Source organism: Anabrus simplex, chromosome 6 (assembly GCF_040414725.1).
Source record: "Anabrus simplex isolate iqAnaSimp1 chromosome 6, ASM4041472v1, whole genome shotgun sequence".
Taxonomy (NCBI): Eukaryota; Metazoa; Arthropoda; class Insecta; order Orthoptera; family Tettigoniidae; genus Anabrus; species Anabrus simplex.
This window is the reverse complement of record NC_090270.1, coordinates 67,455,361-67,483,060: the sequence shown is the minus strand read 5'-3', so window position 1 is coordinate 67,483,060 and position 27,700 is coordinate 67,455,361. Positions and strand designations below refer to the sequence as shown.

Below are 27,700 nucleotides of genomic sequence, written 5' to 3'. Positions count from 1 at the left end.
TCCACTCAGCCTCGGAAGGTCAACTGAGAAGAGGTGGGTTCGATTCCCTCCTCAGCCATCCTGGAAGTGGTTTTCCGTGGTTTCCCACTTCTCCTCCAGGCAAATGCCGAGACGGTACCTAACTTAAGGCCACGGCCGCTTCCTTCCGTCTTCCTTGTCTATTCCTTCCAATCTTCCCATCCCCCCGCAAGGCCCCTGTTCAGCATAGCAGGTGAGGCTGCCTGGGCGAGGTACTGGTCATCCTCCCCAGTTGTACCCCGCGACCCGGAGTCTGAAGCTCCAGGACACTGCCCTTGAGGCGGTAGGGGTGGGATCCCTCGCTGAGTCCGAGGGAAAAACCGACCCTGGAGGGAAAACAGATTAAGAAGAAAAAGTTGTGTATGAGGCAAGTATATTTTAAACTTTATAAAACCTCTAGGGTCTCTTTGAGCGGATTTTTAATGTCGCCGTGCTTCTGGCTATTTTGTTCCACAGTTGGCCGAACTGTGCGCAAGGGAGAAACCGTCCACTCTGCTACTGCAGTGACGCGACCTTCAAAGATCAGTTTGCCGGAAGTTGAGCGAGCTATTTGCTATCTGTCAAGCTGTTTTGTATCTGTCACACGAGTATCTTTATAGCTTATTATGTGAGTTACGAACTTACGATAGGATGATAAAGAAATAATTTGTATTTTTGTCGTGCTAAGTTTGTTATACATAAGCATAGCCCTATATACCTGTCAGTGGCGTAACTAAAGAAAGTACGCTCCCCCCAACCCTACCCCGCAACAAAAAATATTTGGACTCCCTTCCTCAAATTCTCACACAGCGCGAATGATGTTTTCTACATTAATCGCTGCATGCTTACACATTATAATTAACTGAAGCTCCCAGAAGTGGCATCCATCATGATTTTCTGAAGCGTCGTTATTTCATTGACAGAAACTCGTTAACCACACTTTTCACATTAAAAGTGCTGGTTTCATCACTCTCAATGGAGAGTAAAGCCAGTACCGAGCGAGTGCTGTGCGGTTTGCATCACGTATCTGTCAGCTTCCATTCGGGAGATTATGGGCTCGAATCCCACTGTCGGCAGCCCTGAAGATGTTTATCGGTGGTTTCAATAACGTACAACAGGTGTACGTTATTGTTATTACGAGTCAATACGAACCCATTAAGGACCGATATGGTCAAGTTTGTCGATATCGGTGGTTTACCATTTCCACATCTAGCAAATGCTGGGGCTGTACCGTAATTAAGTGACAGCCGCTTCACGGGTCGAGGATTTTCTTTCGAATGATGCAATTCAATCAAGCGTGATTTTCGAGTTCAACAGATGGGGAGAGATGACGTAATCCAATCCTGCAATCTACAATGAATGCGGAGAATTACGTCGGGAGACCTGGCAACACTGCCTGACAATTAGGTTCACTGCATTGATATATTTGTGCTTGTCCATACATGTTCCATCCCATCCCAGTAAAACACAGCTCGGGGATTCACCGCATTGCATCAATCCTGTGTTGCATCAGTATATGCAGCATCCTAATACAGAGATGCATTATCATGTGCAATGTGAATCACATTTGTAAGTGGGTGATGTTTAGCTGTTATATCAACATAAAGAAGCAAGAAAATTATTTTGACAATGCCTAATTTATTTTGGCACAGAATACGTTCGCTGGTTAAATTTCAAATACAGATTTTTTTTTATTTTTTTTTTTTTTTACAATTTGCTTTATGTCGCACCGCCCGGTCTAGGAAGCCAAGACGAATGGCCGAGTGAATTCGTCGTGCTGACCACACGACACCTCGTAATCTGCAGGCCTTCGGGCTAAGCAGCGGTCACTTGGTAGACCAAGGCCCTTCAAGGGCTGTAGTGCCATGGGGTTTGGTTTGGTTTTTACGTCGCACCGACACAGATAGGTCTTAAGGGGACGATGGGATAGGAAAGGCCTAGGAGTGGTAAGCCTTAATTAAGACACAGTCCCAGGATTTGCCTGGTGTAAAAATGGGAAACCAAAGGAAACTATCTTCAGGGCTGCCGACAGCGGGGTTCGAACCCACTATCTCCCGGATGCAAACTCACAGCTGCGTGCCCCTAACCGCACGGCCAATTCGCCCGGTAATTTCAAGTATAAAGGAACAAAAACATTGCACTCCCCCAATTTTTGTGTTGCATTGTCAATCGACACCCCGGACACGTATACCTTTATAGTAAGCAAGACGGGGATAGTAGCATATTTCACGTACACTGTATTATAGAATAGCTCTGTGGGCTTCCAGAACTGGAACCCCACCCCCACCGACATGACGGGCCCCACGGGCTCTTTAGTTACGCCCCTGGTATATGTACATTTAGCCAGCTATCTGAGAAACAGTTTTCGTTTCTCGGCTCCGGTTGTGATATGGTATGATATATTACTGCATATTAATGTTGCCAGCGAAAATCTACAATGGTTGAATACAGATATATCGAAAGCAAGAGGCTGACCCGAAAACACAACAGAATATTTCACGAACATCCGGAATGACACTAAATTTCAAGGTTAGCTGAGGCAAAAGAACTGGCAATCCAACTAAATATTTTTCGATCCATAATAAATAGTATAATGCAGATACGAAAGTAAAGAATAATGAAAAGACAACAGAATATTTCACGAACATCCGGAATGACACTAAATTTCAAGGTTAGCTGAGGCAAAAGAACTGGCAATCCAACTAAATATTTTTAAATCCGTAATAAATAGTATAATGCAGATACGAAAGTAAAGAATAATGAGACAGTTTTAGAATTAGGGGGTAGATGAGAAAATAGAAGATCCAGGATCGCGGTACAAAATAGATTTTTATTTTAAACTATTGAATGTATCTGAGTGAGAGATTTCATCAAATTAGAAACCACAGCGAACTTCTCGAATTTCGTGCCGTACATCAGTAAAATTAGGTATGTCCCGTGACGTTCTAACTGATGAGTGTTGCAAGCTGTACGACAAACAGATCTGTTTGTTGATTAAGAAGAAGTGGTCTCAGCATGAGTATGGCTTCGCGCCCAAAGTAAGTGAAACACTAAAAATTGTAGTAACACACAACCGGTGACAATGACAAGTGGAGAAAGACGTTTTGTTTTTGTTTTTTCGCCTAAGCTTAATAATTCAACTTATCTTATCTGAGGTCAACAACGTTTCAGACGCGACTGAACGGGCGGGGAAAAGTTTGAGTATGGCAGGTACCTTTCATTCTGACACATTTAATTAGCACTTGTTGTTGCTGTTGTTGTTGTTGTTGTTGTTGTTGTTGTTGTTGTGAACCCCAGAGCGAAAACTATGATTTTCCACTCATCTGTTTCCATCGAGTACCGATGAGACGGAAAATCACTGTTAACTGCACTGTTTTCGAGGCGTGTGACCTCTAAATCAGAAGAGAAACCCCTTATCGCTACATAAATGTTGTCAAAAGAATTTAGGGGAGGGAGGAAAACCATGTCCCTTTTCAGGGACAATTTCTAACATTTAATGTTTGTTAAATTAATTTAGAATTGGTCGAAAGAATAGTTACGGCTTATAAGTGAGCCAAGGGCCTCTAAATTGATATTGTGTATTAGGCTTCTTGGTCCTTATAACCCGTATTAGCAGAGAAATGCCTGGATCTGTTGACTAGGTTGAAAGTATTCTAGACTTAGCCATCCTAATAATCTTGTTAATTTGTAATCGAATGGTTGGAATATTTGGCGTATTTTCTTGTTTGATCTTAGCAGTGGAGCTTGATGATCATCCTACGTAACGTTCTATTTTGAAAGGTTTCCATTTTCCTCATATGGACATTGGCAAGGTATCCCCAGGCCTCGCAGCCGTACAGGAGGATGGGCCTCACAAACGCTAGAGAAATATTTCCCTTTATGGTGTAAAAGCACTCGTAAGTTGTAATGTTTTTATTTTATCATAACACATGTTTTCTTACGTGTTTTCTTTTCGCTTGGAAGCACAAACAGTACGTACGTTTAATTTATTTGTACAACATGACTATTATTCATTGTAGATGTGAATCGGCAGTTCACTTCCGATTCTACTGTTACATCTTTCGTTGACGTAAGCAGCTACTGCATGCTTGCTTATCTACTGTACACTTCAACACGAGTTTGTCATTGTTCCTTCCTCCGTTATACTGCTGCAAAACGGTTATAGAAGCATAATTCACGATCTGAAACGCCTAACCCCAACCCTTCACCCGAATAATTGCAATACCACACACTCGTACAGGTGGTGGTGGTGGTTATTGTTTTAAGAGGAAGTACAACTAGGTAACCATCCTCTACAGGCTATAACACTAAAATGTGAGAGTAAATGGAAGGGATCCGATACTTCGAAAAATGAAAATATCAACCAAAAGAGGACAAGGACCATGAAGGACGTGAAAATGAAATACTCTCTAACTTAATACCGTCGGGGTCGGAAAAGAACAAGAGTTGACTAAGGGTGTTCGCGTAGAATGACTCCATACCTACATAAATTGTCAGACCGTCACTAAAATACGCGGCTGATAATCAAAGATGCCCCAGTTCCACAAAGGATGTAACTGGAACAGACTCCTCTTTAACACCGACTATTAGATGCTTCTCCAGTACACGGCACCAATGGCCAAGTGCATCTGAATCCCCTAAAACGGAAACATAAAACACTAACAAACACTACACATTCATCGTGGAACTTGGGAGCGTGGGTTGGTAGCTGAGTCCTAGCTTTGCTTCCACTTACTTGTACCCGGCTCCTCACTTTTATCTATTCTACCCGACCTCCCTTGGTCAACTCTTGTTCTTTTCCGATCCCGGCGGTAATAGAGCACTCGAGGCCGAGGGAGTATTTCATTTTCACGCCCTTCGTGGCCCTTGTCTTACCTTGGCCAATACCTTTATTCTTCGAAGTGTCGGATCCCTTCCATTTTTTCCTCTCTGATTAATGTTAATAGAGGATGGTTGCCTAGTTGTACTTCCTCTTAACACAATAATCACCACCACCACTTTCCGCCTCTCATAAACTAAACAAAAGCAGTCTGGAAAGAATGGTGCGGGACAGCGTTCGTCTGTTATGGAGGCAACGATATCCACGATCAGAAGTCTGGCAACAACGCGCGTAAATCTTTGCTCACGAAAGTAACTTTCGAGGATTGCTATCATTGGGTGTTACGTCCCACTAACTACTTTTACGGTTTTCGGAGACGCCAAAGTGCCGGGATTTTGTCCCGCAGGAGTTCTTTTACGTGCCAGTAAATCTACCGACACGATGCTGACGTATTTGAGCACCTTCAAATACTACCGGAATGAGCCAGGATCGAACCTGCCAAGTAATGAAATGGCGTATGGCTTTTAGTGCCGGGATGTGTCCGAGAACTTCGGCTCGCCAGGTACAGGTCTTTTGATTTGACGTACGTAGGCGACCTGCGCGTCGTTATGAGGATGAAATGATGATGAAGACGACACATACACCCCCTCCCAGTGCCAGGGGAATTAACCAATTATGGTTAAATTTCCCGATCCTGCCGGGAATCGAACCCGGGACCATTGTCGCCAAAGGCCAGCACGATAACCATTTAGCCATGGAGCGGGAGACCTGCCAAGTTGGACTCAAAGACCAGCTCTCTGCCGTCCGTACTACTCAGCCCGGCAAAGACGCTGTGTATTGGTTTACTCGGGAGATAGTGGGTTCGAACCCCTCTGCCGCCAGCCCTGAAGATGGTTTTTCCCATTTTCACACCAAGCAAGCTGTACCGTAATTAAGGCAGCGGTCGCTCTCTTCTCACCCGTAGCCCTCTCCTCTCCCCTCGTCACCATAAGACCTACCTGTGTACAGTGGGTGCGATGTAGGGGGCAACGTGTCCGCCTGTCACCCGGTGACCCCGGGTTCGATTCCCGGCAGGGTTAGAGATTTTTAATTGTAAAATTATTAATATCCCTGGCCTGGGGACTGGGTGTTTGTGTCGTCCTTAACGTTCCTTTCCTCACATTCAACACTTTACACTCCCGCCATTTACATAATATAAGCAGGTTTCTCACATATGGTGCAAGTAGGGGCAAAAGATCTTCATAGGTCAACGCCCCGAACATATAGCATTTTCTTAAACACAGTAGGTGCGACGTAAATAAATACACATCACATCGTTCTCAATTGCTACAAGAAATATTTTCATTCATACCACCTAACATCCCATACATAAGTTAAGAGATAAAGAAATAGAGTGCATTGGCCACATTGATCAAAGGGGTTGTTTCTGTCCATAATCATGCTACGCGCTGCAAGCATCAAGTCCTACTCAGAACAGGAAGACGGACACAAATGAGACTGACTCATATGATTCACTGTACTGTAATGTCTTCACCATGGATGCTTGGTGTCTTCTGATGTGAAACGTCACTGTTTAAGAGCATATTTGGATCTTTTCCAACACCAGTTGTTATACGGTTACGTAAACTCCTTAAAATACAGTTTTATCGTTGTAACCAGATGTTCACGTGGTTCCATTCAGTCTGGATAAGTTTTCCGCAGTTGCTTAACTGGAGATCCTTCTATGGGAAAGAAGTAGCCTAGAGAGGAAAGTTTTAACGTGACAAAGTAAAAGCAAACTACATTCGAATGAAATCATGTGTTAACATTCTGGTAACCAAGCAGATAAGTTCGTCCGCAATAAAATAGCAGCCGTAAAAGTAAAATCAGTTGATCGATTTTTGCTGTCGGTCATTTGTAAACAAAAATGGTGCTGAATTGGCTATCTAAGGCACGGATGTCAAACCCTGCTCGCCGTAAGCGTAGTGCCCGTGTTAGAAATATACCCGTGCTCGCGAGCGCAGATATCTTTCCCTCAGTCGGCTTGTACACGCGTGCACAGAAATGTGTCCCGACATAAAGAATCGACACTGCCTCACTCCAGTACTGAAAAGGAGGGGAGGGAGTGAAGGGGTAGTATTAAAGGCCACTCTAGTACTGAAAAGGAGGAGAGGGAGTGAAGGGATAGTATTAAAGGCCACTCTAGTACTGAAAAGGAGGGGAGGGAGTGAAGGGATAGTATTAAAGGCCACTCTAGTACTGAAAAGGAGAAGAGGGAGTGAAAGGGTAGTATTGAAGGCCACTCTAGTACTGAAAAGGAGGGGAGGGAGTGAAGGGGTAGTATTAAAGGCCACTCTAGTACTGAAAAGGAGGGGAGGGAGTCAAGGGGTAGTGTTGAAGGCCACTCTAGTACCGAAAAGAAGGGGATGGAGTGAAGGGGTAGTGTTGAAGGCCACTCTAGTACCGAAAAGGAGGGGAGGGAGTGAAGAGGTAGTGTTGAAGGCCACTCTAGTACTGAAAAGGAGGGGAGGGAGTGAAGGGGTAGTGTTGAAGGCCACTCTAGTACCGAAAAGGAGAGGAAGATAGTGTACGGGTAGTGCTGAAAGCACAGTGTGTATTGCTATCTCTCTTATGCACGAATTTTGAAACATATTTTTTAAAATATTCTCATGTTGTCCTTACGGTGCTGCAATCTGTCCCACGCTCATGAAACTATAAAGTGACCTCACCTGAGGTCTATGTGTAGCAATGGAAACGTAACAGAAAACATCTGTTGTCATGGAGACTTAGCATGACAATTCAAATAACAATTAATTTCAGACCTCATGGATCTACACATCCTCCACTGTAGCCATTTCAATCACAACAGTCTTGTAGCGTGCTGTCTACCTGCAGCAATGCGTTAAGCGAGGAGGTGGGGGGCGTCATGCTTTGTTTATATTGGGACATCATTTCTGTTCATGCGTGTACTTCCCTACGTTGCTGGCTGAGGGCTGTGCAAAGTAGTGGCGATTACGGAGGGCGGAGGGGTTTGTCGCCCCCCTCCCCACCTTGTGGAGTAAAAATTAAATTGTTATTCCATTTTAGCCACCTAAAACTATTAATTATTAAAAATGAATAATTTATGCAAACCTTATTATTTAATACCTAATTCTTTCCTTTAATTTCTTTCAATATTCAAAGAATAGGCTACTCAGCGGAAATACGCACAAAACGTCGTTCGACGCAGCTAACTGATTTTTCAGCGCCACAGCAAGTAGTGGAGACTTGTGCAACAACGTGTAGAAGCGCGATTATTTTTTTAATAGTATCTGATGGCACACATGTGTCTGTTCAAAAGGTGCTACGGTATGTACTTGACCTTAAGAAGGTTGTGGGGAAAGCGCAAGAAACGTATAATCAAAGGCGCTTGGAGCTTACCCACGATCGGTTTTGGTAAGGAATTACATCTTTCTGGTCTGGATTGCCCATGGCAATCGATAGTATTCAACTACTGTAATAAACGTGGACGAAATACTGGTTTATTTTTGGAAAGTGGGAGGAGCACCTTCTGAACAGACACTCCTTTGATGAAAGTTTTTATTTTTAGTATTGAATAAAAATCGCAAAAAACAACTATTATTGCTGCATTTAAGTTAGTAAATTGTCAACCTTTACTTCTTCGTCGAAATTCACTCAGACAGCATAAAAAGCGTACCATTTTGTAGCTTCTTCTTCTTCTTCTTCTTCTTCTTTTCCTACCCTGTTTTACGGCCAGATGCCCTTCCTGACGCCAAGCCTATATGGAGGGATGTAAGCACTATTGAGTGTTCGTGTGGTGGTTGGTAGTGTGGTATGTTGTCTGAAAATGATGAGGAGAGTGTTGGGACGGACACATATACCCAGTCCCCGAGCCAGAAGAATTAATCAGAAGCGATTAAAATCCCCGAACCGGCCGGGAATCGAACCCGGGACCCTCTGAACCGAAGCCCAGTACGCTGACCATTCACCCAAGGAGTCGTACCATTTCATAGCTATTTTGTTTTCTATCCCCACTATATTACCCAGGCCCCCTGTACTTGTTTGTTTTCTATAAATTCCCGTGCCCCCCCCACTTCTACTACCAATCGCCGCTACTGGCTGTGCACACCTAGCGGTGACAGGTTCCAGTTAGGCTACCTGTAATTGTTGAAACATGAGCTGTGGCATAAAGATTGACACAGTAAATTCTAAATGTTTTTGTGTTTGTGTACTTTTGTATCAACACGGTTGCTTGAAGTAATGCTACTTCTATCGTAGCCTAGTTTTATTTCCTTACGTTTATAAAAACATGGCGATTTGCTACAGAAGAGATATAATAGCAGCTAGTATTCGGCATTATTCTGTTTCGTAATCGTTCATAGGAGAGTTGAGCATGTTGAGCCGCTAAAAATGTATACGCCTTTCATTTTGTACTTCATTGCTTATGACAGCGTTTAAAGGAATTATATATTTTCCTGATACACGGTGATTACAAAGCATGTTGTATTCTGTGCAAACGCCGCCGTGTCGAACACATGTAATTATGAATGTCCTTGTACATATATTGCCTGGCCGAGGCGGTAAAGGCGTGCTCGGTTCGCCCGCAAGGACGTGAGTTCGAATCCCCGTTAGGAAGTCGTAAAATTTACGAAACGAGATTTCCACATCCGGAGGTGCATATGGCCCTGAGGTTCACTCAGCCTACACTAAAAATGAGTACCAGGTTAATTCCTGGGGGCAAAGGTGGGCGGGCGTAGAGCTAACCACTCAACCCTATCACGTGCCGAGGTTAACAATGGTGGAAGCTTTTTACCTTCCACTCCTCCAAGGACCTTCATGACCTGTAGGGAGGTGACTTTGCTTTTTTTTTACCGTATTTATGAACGTGTAATGTAGCCTACACCCCTCCAGGTTTGCACTATCTGATAACGTCCTGGAATAACGCTCGTAACAGCTTGTTTCTCATGCACACAGAGCTGTCCGTCAGCTCGTGACTTTGACATTCCTGATCTAAGGTGTGTTTCACTTCACTCTCAGCCAGACTTGCGTCGATCGATTTCGTGGCGAAAAAGCAGTTGGACAGTCTCTCATCTGTATTTTTCAAGATGTTTAGGCTAGAGTGAATGGTGGCGGTGACTATTGTTCTAAGACGCAATAAAACTGGACAACCATCCTTTCTTAACCCATTGGCATATTGATTTTCTAGCTCTCGCATGCCTGGCGTAAATCACAGTTCATGCAAATTTGGAAAAAGGAAAATCCACACCATGTTTCCAGTCATTCGACCGGGTGCAGAAATGTAATGAATGAAGCCCAATTTTGCCGCGAAGATAGGAATTGTGGCGCCAGCCGAAGCCTGTCGCACTCCTCCGGTGCAATGATTAATCACTGATAGATGAAATTACATCTGAGAGTGTTGCTAGAATGAAAGAGGACAGGGAAAACCGGAGTACCCGGAGGGAAACCTGTCCCGCCTCCGCTTTGTCCAACACAAATCTCGCATGGAGTGAACGGGATTTGAATCACGGAACACAGCGGTAAAAAATGAAATGAAATGGCGTATGGCTTTTAGTGTCGGAAGTGTCCGAGGATATGTTCGGCTCGCCAGGTGCAGGTGTATAGTGATGAGGATAAAATTATTATGAAGAAGACACATACACCCAGCCCCCGTGCCAGCGAAATCAACCAATGATGGTTACAATTTCCAACCCTGCCGGGAATCGAACCCGGGACCCCTGTGACCAAAGGCCAGCACGCTAACCATTTAGCCATGGAGCCGGACAACCCAGCGGTGAGAGGCCGCTTTAGCCACGGAGGTACGCAAAATTTAATTTACGAAATGAAAAATCATAAATCATATATTTCGATATTTTGGCATCTCAGTAGTTTTCATTTTCACCTCTTTAGCGCTTCTAGCATCCGGCACTTCAACATTAGAGACATCACTACCACCATCAGAATTTTCTAGTTCGCAGTCACTTTTCTCGGATCCGTCACTGTTACTATCACCGCTGACACTAAATAATTCTTCAAAATCTGAAGTTTCTGACTCACTTTCATTATAACTTCAGTTCAGAATATCCGATATATCACCGCTAGCTGACAACTGCTTTCACCGCGCCATGCTACTCACCTTGGATCCGGACAGATACACGGGGAGTAACTTTTCAAGATCAATTATAATGCTAACTGTTCGAGATAATCAAACGCAATTACCACTGCGAGAAAGAGTGACTCTTCCTCTTTCCGACGGGACGGTATGGACCAGTGTTGCCAACTCATAAATCTCTTCTCCGCTGAATTTTAGTTGAATATCCGCTAAATTCCGCTAAATTTCGAACTGAAGCAAAATAGCATATTCCAGCTGTTTTAATTAAAGAGAATAACTCAACACTCACCCGTTTCAGAACAGGAGTTGATCTTCTCCTCCCCGCACTATATTCTCTAAAGCAGATGTGCTGGGTTGAGGTCCTGTGGTTTTGTATGAAGCCACATGATACCATTCTTTTTCAAAGTATATGCTGGTACTTCACAGCAGCAAAGCACATACGGAAATTTCCAAATCTATTTCGAAAGTTATTTTCACTTTCATTACTGTTTTCATTGTTTTTGATAAGTGCGGAAAGAAATAATGTCAAACAATTTCGCATTTATATTGCACTGCCAATAGATGCACCGTCGGTATTTGGGATCAGTGGGAAACTCAACCAACTAGTCTTTTAAAATTTAATTATTTAACCACTCTTTACGAAATATTTGACTACTTTTTAACCTATTCTTTCGGCATATTGACGTGCCAAAAAGGACCTGATGTCAAAACAAACACGTTATCAAACACGACACTACCCGGCTCATCAAGAGTACAGTAAGGATTTTAACAAATTCTGACCGAGGCTGCGGGCCAGAGCTGGTCTAGAAAACGAGTCGTAGTTTGCGGTATAAATTCAATACAATGGGAATAAGTAGCCTATTATGCCGCAGTAAGTTCTATATTATTTTTTTCTCCTGGCTATGAAAGGTGATATTGTTACCGCTGAAAATCGCTAAGAGAAGTTTGAAAATCCGTCAAAAAGTCCGCTGTCCGCTAAATGGAAAATTTATCCGCTGTTCTATTTAAAAATCTGCCAAATTTGGCGGAAAATCCGCTGAGTTGGCAACACTGGTATGGACGGTATATAATATCAGTTCCATTTCTCGGTGAACGTCTGAAATATGTGCACAAGCTACTCGTGCTCGGCTCCATGGCTGCGAGCCGTCAAGCTACGTTACGTCCCGTGAACAATCGCTAGGAGCAGTCAGTATATTATGTCAATGAGTTAACACTAATCAAAAGGAAATCGATGAATATCGGCAGAAGAAAGAGGAAGTCTCAAAGGGCGTGTAAATGGAAGACTCTCTAGACCTCGCAAACCTAATACCGTCGGGATCAGGATAGAAAAAGGGTTGACCATAGGATAGATGGAAGTGAAGAGCCTGGCACAAGTAATTGGAAGCAATGCCAGAGTTAGCTAGGGGAGCTGTGCTTTCCAACCCACGCTCCAAGGTGAGAGTCCCCTTTTAATCGCCAGACGAAGGATGTATTCTACCGCACCCACGTATAGGGATCTAGCCTAGAAAAGGGCGGTTGATAAACATACAGTGGGTAGACTTCGTCATTATTAGCCGTAAGATGATCGCGACAAACAGTACAAAACAGCCTATTATCATCCTACATATCTTCTTCTTTTTCTACCGCTTTTCCCACACCTGTGGGGTCGCGGGTGTAAACTTTGTCGCACATGTCAATTTGGCCCTGTTTTACGGCCGGGTGCCCGCACTGACGCCAACCCTGTCTGTCTGTCTGTTAGGTCATCAGCCCAGGGGCTGGTTGGATCCTCAAATAGCACCATCAAGGGTTATAACGAAATCCCAAAAAACCAATGGCAGCACCAAAATGAGGCGTACTAGGCAAGATGAGGAGTGAGATAGTTTGCCATTGCTTTCCCCACTGGGTTAGAAAGTACTATTGCAGCTCGACTGACCCTATGAGCAACACCTTTCATAACACTCAGTTGCACTCATGATCTGAATGTCAGTACTCAGCACTACCCATACCCCAGCAGCTTCCATATTGTCACAGCCATGGATGTTGAGTGGGACTTCGGTGGAAGTTACACTTTACTCTGGCCTGTGCCAAGAGATGGATGCAAAAGAACTGTATCCATCAAGAAATGACAGCAGGCAGTACGCCAACTCTATATGGAGGAATGTAATCACTAATGCGTATTTCGGTGCTGGTTGATAGTATAGCACGTTGTCTGAATATGAAGAGTAAAGTGTTGGGACAAACACAAACACCCAGTCCCCGGGCCAGAAGAATTAATCAAAGGCGATTAAAGTCCCCGACCCGGCCGGGAATCGAAGCCGGGACCCCCTGAACCGAAGCCCTCAACGCTGACCATTCAGCCATTGAGTCGGACATGATCATCCGCACATTTCATGGATATATTATTATTATTATTATTATTATTATTATTATTATTATTATTATTATTATTATTATTATTATTATTATTATTGCCAGGTGGTGGTGGTGGTGGTGGTGGTGGTGGTGGTGGTGGTGGTGGTGGTGGTGGTGATTATTGTTTAAAGAGGAAGTACAACTAGGCAACCATCCTCTATATAACACTAATCAGAGAGAAAAAAGGAATGGATCCGACACTTCGAAAAATGAAGGTATCGGCCAAAGGAAGACAAGGGCCACGAAGGGCGTGAAAATGAAAGACTCCCTAGGCCTCCATACGTAATACCGTCGGGGTCGGAAAAGAACAAGAGTTGCCCAAGGGAGGTCGGATAGGATAGATGAAAGTGAGGAGCCTGGCAGAAGTAATTGGAAGCAATGCCAGGACTCAGCTGAGGGCCCCGTAGTCGCCAACCCACGCTCCAAAGTTCAGAGCCCCTAGGGCATTATTATTGCCAGTTCTGTGGTGTAGGGGTAGCGTGCCTGCCTCTTACCCGAAGGACCCGGGTTCGATTCATGGCCAGATCAGGGATTTTTTACCTGGATCTGAGGGCTGGTTCGAGGTCCACTCAGCCCACGTAATTACAATTGAGGGGCTATCTGAAGGTGAGATAGCGGTCCGGGTCTAGAAAGGCATGAATAACGGTCAAGAGGATTCGTGGTGCTGACCACACGACACCTCGTAATCTGCAGGCCTTCGGGCTGAGCAGCGGTAGCCTGGTAGGCCAAGGCCCTTCAGGGCTGTAGAACCATGGGGTTAGGTTTTGTATTATTATTATTATTATTATTATTATTATTATTATTATTATTATTATTATTATTATTATTATTCTAGCAAAAAATGAAATGGCGTATGGCTTTTAGTGCCGGGATTTGTCCTCGGACAAGTTCGGTTCGCCAGATGTAGGTTTTTTTTTTTTCTTTTGCTAGTAGCTTCACGTCGCACCGATATAGATAGGTCTTATGGCGACGATATGATAGGAAAGCCCTAGGAGTTGGAAGCGGCCGTGGCCTTAATTAAGGTACAGCCCCGGCATTTGCCTGGTGTGAAAATGGGAAACCACGGAAAACCATCTTCAGGGCTCCCGACAATGGGATTCGAACCCACTATCTCCCGGATGCAAGCTCACAGTCGCGCGCCCCTAACCGCACGGCCAACTCGCCCGGTGATGCACGTATTTTGATTTGAGACCCGTAGGCGACCTGCGCGCCGTGATGAGGATGAAATGATGATGGTGAAGACGACACATACACCCAGCCTCCGTGCTAGCGAAATTAACCAATTATGGTTAAAATTCCCGACCCTGCCGGGAATCGAACCCGGGACCCCTGTCACCGAAGGCCAGCACGCTAACAACAACAACAACAAAAATATTCTAGTGGTTTAACGTCTCACTAACACATCGAAGGTTTTCGGCGACGCAAGAATGGGAAAGGGTTAGGATTGGGAAGGTAGCGGTCGCGGTCTTAATTAAGGTACAACCTCAGCATTTGCCTGGTGTGAAAATATGAAACCACGGAAAACTATCTTCAGGGCTTCGAACCCACCATCTCCCGAATGCAAGCACGCAGCTACGCGGCCCCAACCGCACGGCCAACTCGCTCGGTTTATTATTATTATTATTATTATTATTATTATTATTATTATTATTATTATTATTATTATTATTAATGAGAGAGATACTCCAACACCTTGGCTGTATGGTCAGCGTTGAGGCCTTCGGTTCAAAGGGCCCGGCTCTTAATCGCGTGTGATTAATTCTTCTGGCTCGGGGACTGGTTGTTTGTGTTTGTGTTTATTCTCCTCTTCATATTCAAACAACTCATTCATTTCACTAACAACTTTGACAGCAATGAGATGGCTTCGTATTCTTTTCAAAAGAGTATTGTTCTTATTTTGTTTTCTTTAAATGATAAAGTGCAGTTTGTGTTTTATGTCAATATCCACACTCTTATAAAATCAATGCAGGTGTGCTTATGGTTTTCAGCTCACTACATTTCTTTAAACTATCATGTTGGTTTTTATTTGTAATTGATTGATTTGAAATTTGATCTGTAATTTGTAATTTTGGAAAGGTGAATACATTTTTTTTAAACTCGCTCGGTACCTTTCGAATTAAGCAAAGCGACCGTCAGAACATTGAAAACCGTTAGAAATGATTCCTGCCATGAATAGGCCTACATTAGGTTTTCGTTAAAAATTAAAAAAAAACCACCACAAAACACGAAATAGCGATTACATCCCTCCACATAGGGTTGGTGCCAGGAAGGTGATCCGACCGTAAAACAGGGCCAAATCCACATGTGCGACACAGTTAGCACCCGCTACCCAGCAAGGTGTGGGAAATGCGGTAGAAGAAGATTAGAGAGAGAGAGAGATAAATACATTCATCTGATTGTATATACTGACCATATAGATTCAGAATAACTGACATGTTATTTCAATAATACTTGAAGGTACAGTGGTTAGCGTGATTAGCTGCCACCCCGGAGGTCCGGGTTCGATTCCCGGCTCTGCCACGAAATTTGGAAAGTGGTACGAGGGCTGGAACGGGGTCTACTCAGCCTCGGGATGGCACCTAACTTAAGGCCACGGCCGCTTCCTATCCCTCCACAAGGCCCCTGTTCACCATAGCAGGTGAGGCCGCCTCCCCAGTTGTATCCTCCAACCCAAAGTCTGAAGCTCCAGGACACTGCCCTTGAGGCGGTAGAGGTGGAATCCCTCGCTGAGTCCGAGGGAAAAACCGACCCTAAAGGGTAAACAGATTAAGAAGAAGAAGAAGGTATAGAAGAAAATTATCACGTTACTGTAATGAAAATGTATAAAATTCACTCTCTAAATTTGAAAACATAAATGGTGATGAAAACGGTCAGAGATTCCTTCATCAAGGTCAGAACAATATCGTGCATAATTATAAACTATATTTTGAATTCTTGAGGGTATTGCAAGTGTTCCTATCGTTCCTGTTTCGTAAATCGCCCGTGTTAAAATGAGCAGCAGCTGTTTGGAAGTATGCCTAAAATCTGGCTGTGTATGTCACACATATCAGACGGAGTCCTAATAAATCTATTTTACAGATCGCTTGTCACTTCTCACAGTCTTGATTGAATTGCTCAAGGCTTTATATTCTAATCGTTTTATTCGGTAAGAATTGAGGCGGAGTTTAGTTGCTCTTGAGCCGAAATCGCGTGGCTCCTCCTTCCAAATAAGCCGCTCCTAATAAAAAATAAAAGAGGTCCTTAAATGAGGCACAAAACGACAGTGTGCTGCCATGTTTGTTCCAATAGGCCTACAGAACTCCGGTTAATAATATTATATTATATAGTTGTTTGAATCCTAATTCCATGGATGTGGCTCTGCTATGTGTATATAATGTTTTAAGTCTACTCCTTGTACTGTATATCGATTATCTTGTTGTCACACCTCTTGCTTTGTTCTGCTATCCTGTTACGTTGAGGCATGTTTCAGGTTCAACTAGGTAACGCAAGGCCGCGCTGGTTAGAACAAATACAAACAGCTGCATGCCGAGGCGGGAGGTTGGAGGACAGGGAGGAATTGATTTTCAGTAGAGACCAGACCACTCGGAGATGAAAAAAGGGTAATTACTCAAATGGATCAACTCGCGTGTTAAGTTAATGTCACAGATTTTTATGATTTATATAAAAATAGATGAAGGCAAATCGTTCAAAATGCATCGAAAATAATTTTACGAACCACAAGGACAAAGTATCTTTTCTGATACCGCTTTTTCCCACACTTGTGAGGTCGCGCGTGTGAACTTGTCGCACATGTGGATTTGGCCCTGTTTCCTGAAGCCAGCGCTGTGTTGAGGGATGTAATCACCATCGCGTGTTTATGTGGTGGTTGGTAGTGTGAGCCATGACGATAAAATACAAAATAATACAATAATACAAATAATACAAAATAATTATACATATTACCGGTATATTATATATATATATATATATAGAGAGAGAGAGAGAGAGAGAGAGAGAGATCAGGTAGCAGTGTGCCAGCCTCTCACCGCTAGGTTCCGTAGTTCAAATCCCGGCCATTCCATGTGAGATTTGCGCTGGACATAGCGGAGGCAGGACATGTTTTTCTCCGGGTACTCCGTTTTCCCTGTCGTCTTTCATTCCAGCAACACTCTCCACTATCATTTCATATCATCTGTCAGTCATTAATCATTGCCCCAGAGGAGTGCGACACGTTTCGGCAGCCGGCACAATTCCCATCCTCGCCGCTGGATGGGGCTTTCATTCATTCCATCGCTGACCCGGTCGAATGACTGGAAACAGGCTGTGTGTATATATGCCTACATTAAAATCACACATTAACTGAAATTATTAAAATAACACATAAAAACTATAAATAGACATGAATATTGTGTCATACACGATAAACAATTTTAAAATGATTATGCATAACGAAGTATTAATTAATAATATAAAATATATAATTATTGAGTAAGTACATAATAGGTCCGCCTCTGTGGTGTAGCGGTTAGTGTGATTAGCTGATTAGCTGCAACCCCAGGAGGCCCGGGTTCGATTTCCCGCTCTGCCACGAAATTTGAAAAGTGGTACGAGGGCTGGAACGGAGTCCACTCAGCCTCGGGAGGTCAACTGAATAGAGGTGGGTTCCATTCCCACTTCAGCCATCCTGGAAGTGGTTTTCCGTGGTTTCCCACTTCTCCAGGCAAATGCCGGGATGGTACCTCACTTAAGGCCACGGTCGCTTCCTTCCCTCTTCCTTGTCTATCCCTTCCAATCTTCCCATCCCCCACCAAGACCCCTGTTCAGCATAGCACGTGAGGCTGCCTGGGCGAGGTACTGGTCATCCTCCCACAGTTGTATCTCCCGACCCAATGTCTCACGCTCCAGGACACTGCCCTTGAGGCGGTAGAGGTGGGATCCCTCGCTGAGTCCGAGGGAAAAACACACCTGGAGGGTAAAGAAAGAAAGAAAGAAAGAAAGAACATAGTAACTAAATTATTTATATCTAACTAAACTAAAAAGTTTAGGCCTGTAAAAATCAGTTATTTGAGTTATGATTAAGTATGAATTTAACAGTAGGTATACACACACATACACGCGCGCGCGCGCGCGCGCGCGAGTTTAAAATAGAGATTTACCAGGAGGTACACCTCAACGCCGAGCAAAGCGCCTTAATGAACTCCTCTATCGGTCAAAAGCTGAAACTGATAACAATTGAAGTTGGAACTTAAATCAGAAGATGTCACCACTGAAAAATTAAGTAATTTTGTTCTTGTGAAGTTTCCTAAACTGACTGAATTTCTCCTGGTTTTGTTTGCTATACATCAAAAAGTTTGGATATTTTTCCACAGATGTCACTACCAAAACTATGGTCATGCACTCGGGTGCAAGGTGAAAGAACTTACAACTTAAAGAAGTTTCGTATTTGTAGGTTTTCACAACTGAATCTTTCATTTATTTTTGGGTTGGCAATACTTCCTTTTCTTTCCGCCAGTTTTGAATCTAGCCAGTCACGAATTTTTAAAATTAATTTTCAACCAATCCCGCATTTCTTGTTCAGTTTGAATCTGCCGATAAAAATTAAAAGGGTGTGTCCTGATTAGTCTTGAATGCTCTCGAACCTTCCGTGAGGGTATATAAGTTGCGGCTTTTCATGTTTACTTGTCAATTGATCATCGTCTTTCTGTGTGTGTGTTAAGGCAGGAGGCGGGGCCGCCTCTTCCTTCGGTCAGCAGAACATCTATAAGGTATTGGCCACGTAAAATCTATCTTTCTTGCTACCTCCGCAGCTTTATTCGAGGGGAAGGTCCGAATCTTTAATTATGTAACAATACTTTTCTAAAATGTAACTTTTCTTTCGGCTAATGTAAAAACTTCATAAAATCTTTAACTGTAAATCGGGGATAGATAGTGAGTTACCCTCTCGAGCTCCCCTTCATCTTGCATTGAGGTGACTACGTTTTGCAACCTTTCTGTAATATGTTAAAGATGTTTCCATGCGATCCTCCTCAGTAGTTTGGGAATAGCCCCTGTCTCATCGCCCGAGAGCCCTATAGGTTTTAATATTTCATTATCGCGAACGCAGTGTTCGCCTCCATTCAGTTTGTGTTCGGGCCGTTTTATTTAACCTGTTCTTATTTTTTCGCAAAGGCCCTGTAGGTTGGCTACTAGATACCCCTGTGTAAAAACCAATTAAATTTGTAATTCGTGCCTTGTGGGGCCAGAGATTGTAATAGTTTGATGTAATATTGCCTTGAGCGGGCTGTAAGAAACTGAGAGCCTGTTAGCTCTTTTCAAGTTTTTGTAATAGTAACGAGTGCTTCTGGAAGGCTAGATATTGTATTTTGGGAGCAAGTGCTCTTGAATTAGGGGATTCCTGCCCTTGAGTAAATGATTCCTTGTTTGAATTAAAGTTGTAAACTGGATCCGTTATCTCTGAAATTGTAACCTGGGGCTTGTAGCCCAGAATTGCCAAGGTCTGAATCTTGAATTTTCCAATTTCTGAAATTGTCATTGTACCTGATGTTTCATTGTTATGAAAAAATGTTAAGTTTGAAGTTCTAAAAGAAGTTTTAAATTAATTTTGATATTGTAGATAGACCCATTCACCCCGGCACCTTCTTTAGCCTCTGTATGCTCCACGGGTATTTCCGTAACAGAGATGATAAATTCTGAGACACATAGGTGGACATACCGTCGTCAGCGGCTTGTCGTGACGTACTCCAGTGGCGTAATGAATGTGATACGGGCCCGCCTGCCGAAATAAAAATTGAGGCCCCTCAACTAAAATGTGTAACTTACGAATAACTAATATACATTTAATTACGTCAGGTAGATAATATACAATATATTCTTCTTCTTCTTCTGTTTACCTTCCAGGGTTGGTTTTTCCCTTGGACTCGGCGAGGGATCCCACCTCTACCGCCTCAAGAGCAGTGTCCTGGAGCGTGAGACATTGGGTCGGGGATACAACTGGGGAGAATGACCAGTACCTCGCCCAGGCGGCCTTACCTGCTATGCTTAACAGGGGCCTTGTGGGGAGATGGGAAAATTGGAAGGGAATCGAACCCACCTCTACTCATTTGACCTCCCGAGGCTGAGTGGACCCCGTTCCAGCCCTCGTATCACTTTTCAAATTCCGTGGCAGAACCGGGAATCGAACCCGGGGCCCGGGGGTGGCAGCTAATCACACTAACCACTACACCACAGAGGCGGATATTTTCTAACTAAAATGTGATATTTTGGTATCAGTTTTCGTTGCTGTAATTATTTTAAAATAATTTGGTGCAGGTCTTTTGTAAGAAGCGTGTCACGGTGTTGCGAGAGACGGCAAGGACAAGCATTGTTTACAACTGTGCTATAATAACTGCTGCTAGATGTCAATTCCTCTACATACAAATTGAAAACGAACTATTTAGACTGATTCTACAAAACTGCCCGGAACATTTCCGTGCAGAGTACTAGTAGGTTATACCGGGTGAGTCCGCTGTGTCTGACGTTTCTGCTTTTAGACATCCCAACCAACGTCAGTGGAGTGATGGTCGATTTTCGTATGCCAAGCTGCAGTCGCCTTTAAAGCACTTACTGCGTCATCACTGCACGACTTAGCAAAAACATGTATTCGACAGGTACTGTGTAGAGATGAGAAGAATGCAAGAATGAGGAATGTGGCCTGCAAGCACGAACTTCCTGTTCTGCCCAGACAGATCGGTTCTTATCTGCTCTTATCTGCTACACGAAAACATTGACTCACACTTCGCAGTTTGCTGGATTACAACTGACAAGAGCGAAGAGCTGCCAGTAGAAGATAATGCAAATTCGCCTGGGTAATAGCGGAGTTGCTATGGTAACCACTGCGTCACTGGCTCTGCTGGTGAAAACCCCTTCGCCCTGTGCCTCGCCCAGCATGTGCATTCTTCTGATCTCCCAACAATATTTACACAATACATCAAACTGTCATACGGTTATGTAAAATGCACGTGCCAATTTTAAACCTTCGATTGGTTTTGAAATTATCGCTAAAAGCGATGGCATGCTGATAGAAAACGTGTGTGAGTTTGTGAAGCGGGAAGTAGTTTTAATTGTAGGCATCAGTCACCGTGGTGTGGTGGACTAACCACAGACGCGTTGACGCATGTTGCGTTGGTAGGTGGGTTCGAATCCCACGAACGATAAGTACGTTTATTCACATTTTAAACTTTGCCACATTCGACCAATAGCATGCATGTTGAATGTGTAGTGGCCTGACACTTGTTGTAGCCTAGCAGCAAATACAGTAGAGACAATACACGACACTTACGGATTTCGCCTTGCTAAAATGGGAGACAATTCGACGGTGGCGCTCCTAGTGACTTGACCTGAACAAATCGCGCTAAATTCAAATATCAATGGAAATGTATATACGGAAATGGATAAATAAATTACGTCTAGAAAGAAAGTGGTATTGAGATATTAACTTCGAAGTTGCTAAAGCAATTCTGAATAAATGAATGAAGAATTATTTAAAAGGTTATTATTCAAAGACTGAAATTAGACATATAAACAAGGTGTGAAATGGACTGCTGTGAAATGGCTTGATCTTTCATTTATGCATTACTTTTTTAGCTTTAGCATACCTGCCTGAAATCTCATGGTTGGATTTGTCTTTTTTCCTCATTTAAAAACAATGTATCATCACATTAAGACATTTGTCAATAAAAATATCGGCACATTCCTTACACATATGATGCAATGAATTAACATTTAATAGCTGGACAATTTTCCTCTTAACATGAAGCCTACTAACAGAAAGAAAATCTATAAAATCCCGGCTTTAATCTGAGAAGAGGGATAAAAGAAAGAAAAGTTTGAAAATGTTGTCGATAGTGATGCTTTGAGGAATATTTACGTACAATTAGAGTAAAAATGTAACATACCCTTGGCTGTATAGTCGAGGATTTTTAAAGTCGCTGGCCTGGAAATAATCTGAACAGATCTTATAATTCTTATACAAGCGTAACGTCCCTTCTTTCTTGTACACTTTATCCAAATCGCTTCTGTGACATTTCAAAACCCACAGATCACACCTACAACAACACATCGGTATTGAAGGTTAACTGCAGCACTATACAATAAAATATGCGTATTATATTTTAAGCCCGTTAAAACATGGGTCGAGCAGGTCAGAAGGTTATGAAGTACTATAAAAATCTCTGTCACTGGAAGAATATACAGTATATGCAAACACAATATTACTTACATGTTCTTGTCACGAGGGAACCTGAAGAACGAGCGCGCATTTTTCTCTACTTCGTAATTACTGCAGCCAAACACAGCACATACCTTTCCCCTCATGTTGAGAGGAGATATCAAGGAATGACACACGCTACTATTTAATTATGTCAACTCACTGAAAACGCATAAATAACACCAAAAACTTCACACAAATACACGTGCTCTTATGACAGAATCAGCACCGTTCAGGTCTATCCGCTAGAGTGTGCTCCAATAGCTGTCCCTCGATATTTCGCTCAGTGTCGTGTATTGTCTCTACTGTATTTGCTAGCAGTCCTGGTTATTTCTTCGCTATGTATTCAAGAGACGAGTGTGTTGACATGCTCCTCATCTACGGTGAAGCAAGACAGGAAGCACAGCGCCTGTACCAGGAAAGATTTCCACACAGACAACCAGGAGGGTGGAGCGACGTTTGCGTACAACTTCGTCACTTTCCCGAACACGTCCTGAAAAGACTGTTTACACGCGGACAGTAATTTAGTAGTAACTAAATTTTAAACTTAATTTTAAGTGACTTGCAGCGTGTGAACTGCGACTTTATGGCTGGTTTACACGTGGACAGTGTTTAGTACAGTGGTACATGGCAGTTTGTCACTCAAGCCACGTGATTCAGTCGTTCCTGTGTCGTCAACTACAGCAGAGATAAGATGGACGGCCATCAACAACGTGTTAGATAACATTTTAGAGGAAGTTGAGGATGAGGTGACCAAAGTTAGGAGAAAAAGAGAATGGGAGCGAAAATAGATTACCAGAAGGAATAATCTCGGGGCAAGTACAATTCTCTTTAAAGAATTAGCCGAGGAGGATCGACAGGAATATTTATGTTATCCTTGCGAATGTCACAAGCAACATTTAATGAGTTACTGCATAAAGTTGAACCGATGATACAAAAGACAGATACCATCATGCGTAGAGCATTATCAACAAAGCTGAAACTGCATATCGTGCTGTACATGCTCGCGACGGGAAATAATGTCCGAAGCCTTCATCATTTCTTCAGAGTTTCCAAAGCCAGTATATCTAGTGTTTCCGGAAGTATATGAAGCTATATATATATATATACTGCTCTGAAAGATTTCATACAGGTAAGGAAAAATACAAACACATATTGGTTACAATATTATATATAAGCAATTGTTTAGCAAAACGACTAGGTTTATTGCTTTTAAATTTCAGTGAATACATATCAAAAACCTATCACAATAATTAGTATTGTTTCCATTCTGCAGTGACTTAAAAGCTTCTATCCATCTAGCCATTGTTGTCGGCAATTAGAATGAATGATCAAAAGAAAACAGGAACTCACAACGATGATCAGCTCCGTAGCTTTACCCACAACTTATGAACTTGACTAAATTGCGCCCGTTCGCACGTGGTAAGTTGCAAGTACAGTGCTCCCCCACTACTCCGATGGGTGCGCACGCAGCTGGTGAGAAGTCTACTTGAAAGGAAAAATAGACTGGATTCTATTCCACTAAAGTCACAGTTCACACGTTGCAAGTCACTTAAAATTAAGTTAAAAATTTAGTTACCACTAAATTACTGTCCGCGTGTAAACAGGCCATTAGTGGTAAGTGGTAAGTAAACGATTAAGTAACAATTTAGTCAAGTGGAATAGAATCCCATCTATTTTTCCTTTCAAGCAGACCTCCAACAAGCGGCGCGCGCACTCACCGGAGTAGTGGGGGAAGCACTGTACTTGCTACTTACCACGTGTGAACAGGCGCAATTTAGTAAAGTTCATAAGTTCTCTGTGAGTTCGTTTTTCTTTAGATCGTTCGTTCTAATTGCTGAGGACAATGGCCACATGGACATAAGATACATACAGGCATACATCATCATTATAGCTCATTATGCCTTTCAGCGTTCAGTCTGCAAGCCTCTGTAACACTCTAAAATTCATTAGTGAATACGTTCATCACGAGTAGCTTTGGAATATTAAAATGCACTGCGCATGATAGTATCTCTTTTGTATCAAAAGTTCAACTTTATGCAGTAACTCATTAAATGTTACTTCTGACATTCACAAGGTTATTAAATAAATTATGTTATTCGCTTTACGTCCCAGCAACTGCCTTTGCGGTTTCCGGAGAGCCGAGGTGCAGGAATTTTGTCCCGCAGAAGATTTTTACGTGCCACTAAATCTACGGACACGTGGCTGACGTATTTGAGCACCTTCAAATACCATCGGACTGTCCCGCAGGAGTTTTCTACGTGCCAGTAAATCTACCGACACGAGGCTGACGTATTTGAGCACCTACAAATACCACCGGACTGTCCCGCAGGAGTTTTTTTTACGTGCCAGTAAATCTACCGACACGAGGTTGACGTATTTGAGCACCTTCAAATACCACCGGACTGAGCCAGGATTGAACCTGCCAAGTTCAGGTCAGAAGGCCAGCACTCTACTCTCTGAGCTGCTCAGCGCGGCTATTAACAAATATTCCTGTCGATCCTCCTTGGCTAATTATTTGAAAAGAATTGAACTTGTTCCGACATAATTCCTTCTGGTTATCAGTTTTCACTCCTAATTTCGGCACCTAATCCTCAATGTTCTCTAAAATATCATCTAACACGCAACGAATAACGTCACTAACAAGTTTTACTCGCTCTTGATGGCCGATCATCTTATCTCTGATCTATACTGCTAATAATAAGAGTTGATATTTGACGATGCCAGAACGACTGAATCAACTGACTTGAGTGACAGATTGTCATTTGTCACTGTACTAAACGCTGTCTTACGTTTAAACTAGCCTACGTGAGTTAAGTGGTAACTTACCACTATACTACACACTGTCTACGTGTAAACCGGCCATTGAGAGGCACCAGTTACGTCCGGTGAAACTGCTGTGATGGTTTTGGACATTTTCTGGGAGAATCCTCACACGAATACCCGGGCAGTAGCAGAACTGGGCAACATCAGCCAGTCGTCTGTTGTAAGGATATTGCATTCCAGTCTTTTTCGTCCGTATCACCTGCAACACTACATCAAGAACTCCACGGACGAGATTTCGAAACTCGTGTTGAATTCTGTGCGTGGATACCGACGCAAGTGGCAAATGATCCAGCGTTTGTATCTCACAATTTATTTTCGGACGAGACACGATTTCATAATAATGGCTCTGTGAATCGTGGAGTGTTGAAAATCCCCACAGGGTAAGGCAGGCAGTATTTCAGGCACGATTGGGAGTAAATGTCTGGTGTTGTACTGTATACTGGGTGATCACCTAATTGGACCATATTTCTTTGAAGATAGTTTGCAGGAGCCCGGTACGTACAGTTTCTTCAAGACCAACTACCATTGCTGCCAGAGAATGTGCCCCTGGATGAGCGTGTAACCATGTGGTATCAACACGACGGAGCTCCCACCCACATGTCAGCAGATGTTCGCAACTATAAACCTGAACGTTACACACCCTAGTCGCTGGATAGGAAGAGGAGGACGTGTCACCTGGCCTGCTAGATCGCCCGATTCGACGCCACTGGACTTCTTCCTATGGAGCTATTTGAAGGATGTAGTGTACGCACAGTAGCCGGAAAATCCTGAAAGCCTTCGAAATCTTATTACGAAACCCTGTGACTCCGTAACACCTACAATGCTACAAAGAGCCCGAATGGCAGTTCAACGGCGTGCTGAAACGTGCGTTACTGCAGAAGGCCATCTATTCGAATACTTACTGCGCGAACAGGCTGTTGCTCAGTCAAGCGGATTCGAAACCCCGACCATTCTATCCTAGTCCAGCCCTGCTTATAAAACATCCACAGTTCATAGATTCACCATTTTATGGGCATCATTCCATCACATACTCAATCCATTCTTTTATATTTCATTCCACCGTGTTATTCTGTTTTAAGACTTTGGCATATACATTTGTATCTTGGCTAGGCTGATGATGGCCCATACAGGGTCGAAACTAGTACCTCGTAACTTGTTCTAATGTTTTTGTAAACATCGCAATTTATGTAAAGTATTGAGTAGGTGGATTTAACCTTGTATTTATTTTATATGTACCTAGAACAGTGCTAAAAATAAATAAATAAATAAATAAATAAATAAATAAATAAATAAATAAATAAATAAATAAATAAATAAATAAATAAATAAATAAATAAATAAATAGTCCACCTCTGTGGTGTAGTGGTTAGTGTGATTAGCTGCCACCCCCAGATGCCCGGGTTCGATTCCCGCCTCTGCCATGAAATTTTAATAGTGGTACGAGAGCTGCAGCCAATAGCCAACGGAGAAGCCTGCTGTGTTGTGAAGGCTGCTGGCCTCTGAAGGCCTTTGCTACTGCTAATGCTCAGCCCCTGATCAGTGGAGATGGTAGCCTAAGGGGAACGGGGTCCACTCAGCCTCGGGAGTTCAAATGAGTAGAGGTGGGTTCGATTCCCACATCACCCATCCTGGAAGTAGTTTTCAGTGGCTTCCCACTTCTCCAGGCAATTATGGTAAAATTGAATAAAAATGAGCTCTGTGGACGAATATTCTAAAATTGCACATTTAAAATCGTAATATGCCGGTTTTAAAGTGAAATCCAATTGCTTCTATTGAGTTCTAGAATATATAAAGTTCAACATTGGCGCAGAGGGAATCTTTCTTGCATTATGTCCAATAAGTCCACAACAGAGTTTAAATGTTGATAGAACTGTTCGACATTCTTGTAATATAATAAAAACTTGCTATGCTATAAGGAATACTCTCAATTCAAGTAGGAACCAATAGAACCTTGCGCGCAATGTAAAACAACCTTACCGGTGGAGTGCAACTGATAGAATGAGGCCTAGAGATGTCTGTAAGATCTTCAGTTTTGTGATATAAGTATCCTCGTAAAAATAATCCAACCCCTTTATCAATCTCTCCCCGCCACTCGCCACCGGTCGAAAGCTAAGCAGTCAAGGTGAATTTTGTCTTTAAGAAGTCTGCCAATGTTTACACCTTTAGTTTCTTTTCTCCATTCACGAATCACTTTTTCCAAAACTAAATTGAATAGTAGTGGGGATAGTCCATCTCCCTGATTTCAAACGGTTCAGAAATGTCTCCCAAGAACTTAGCTTTTGATGTTGTATTAGTCAGAGTTTGTTTAATCAATTCCCTCGTTTTCCTGACTTGAAATTCCTCTAGTATGTTGAAC

The 27,700-nt window shown here is 42.9% G+C and overlaps 1 protein-coding gene across 1 annotated transcript in view; it reads right to left on the bottom strand.

The window, feature by feature from the left end:
* The window catches only part of LOC137501180 (putative serine protease F56F10.1), a 519,998-nt gene that overhangs the window by 147,964 nt on the left and 344,334 nt on the right, over positions 1-27,700 (bottom strand). The window lies entirely within an intron of this gene.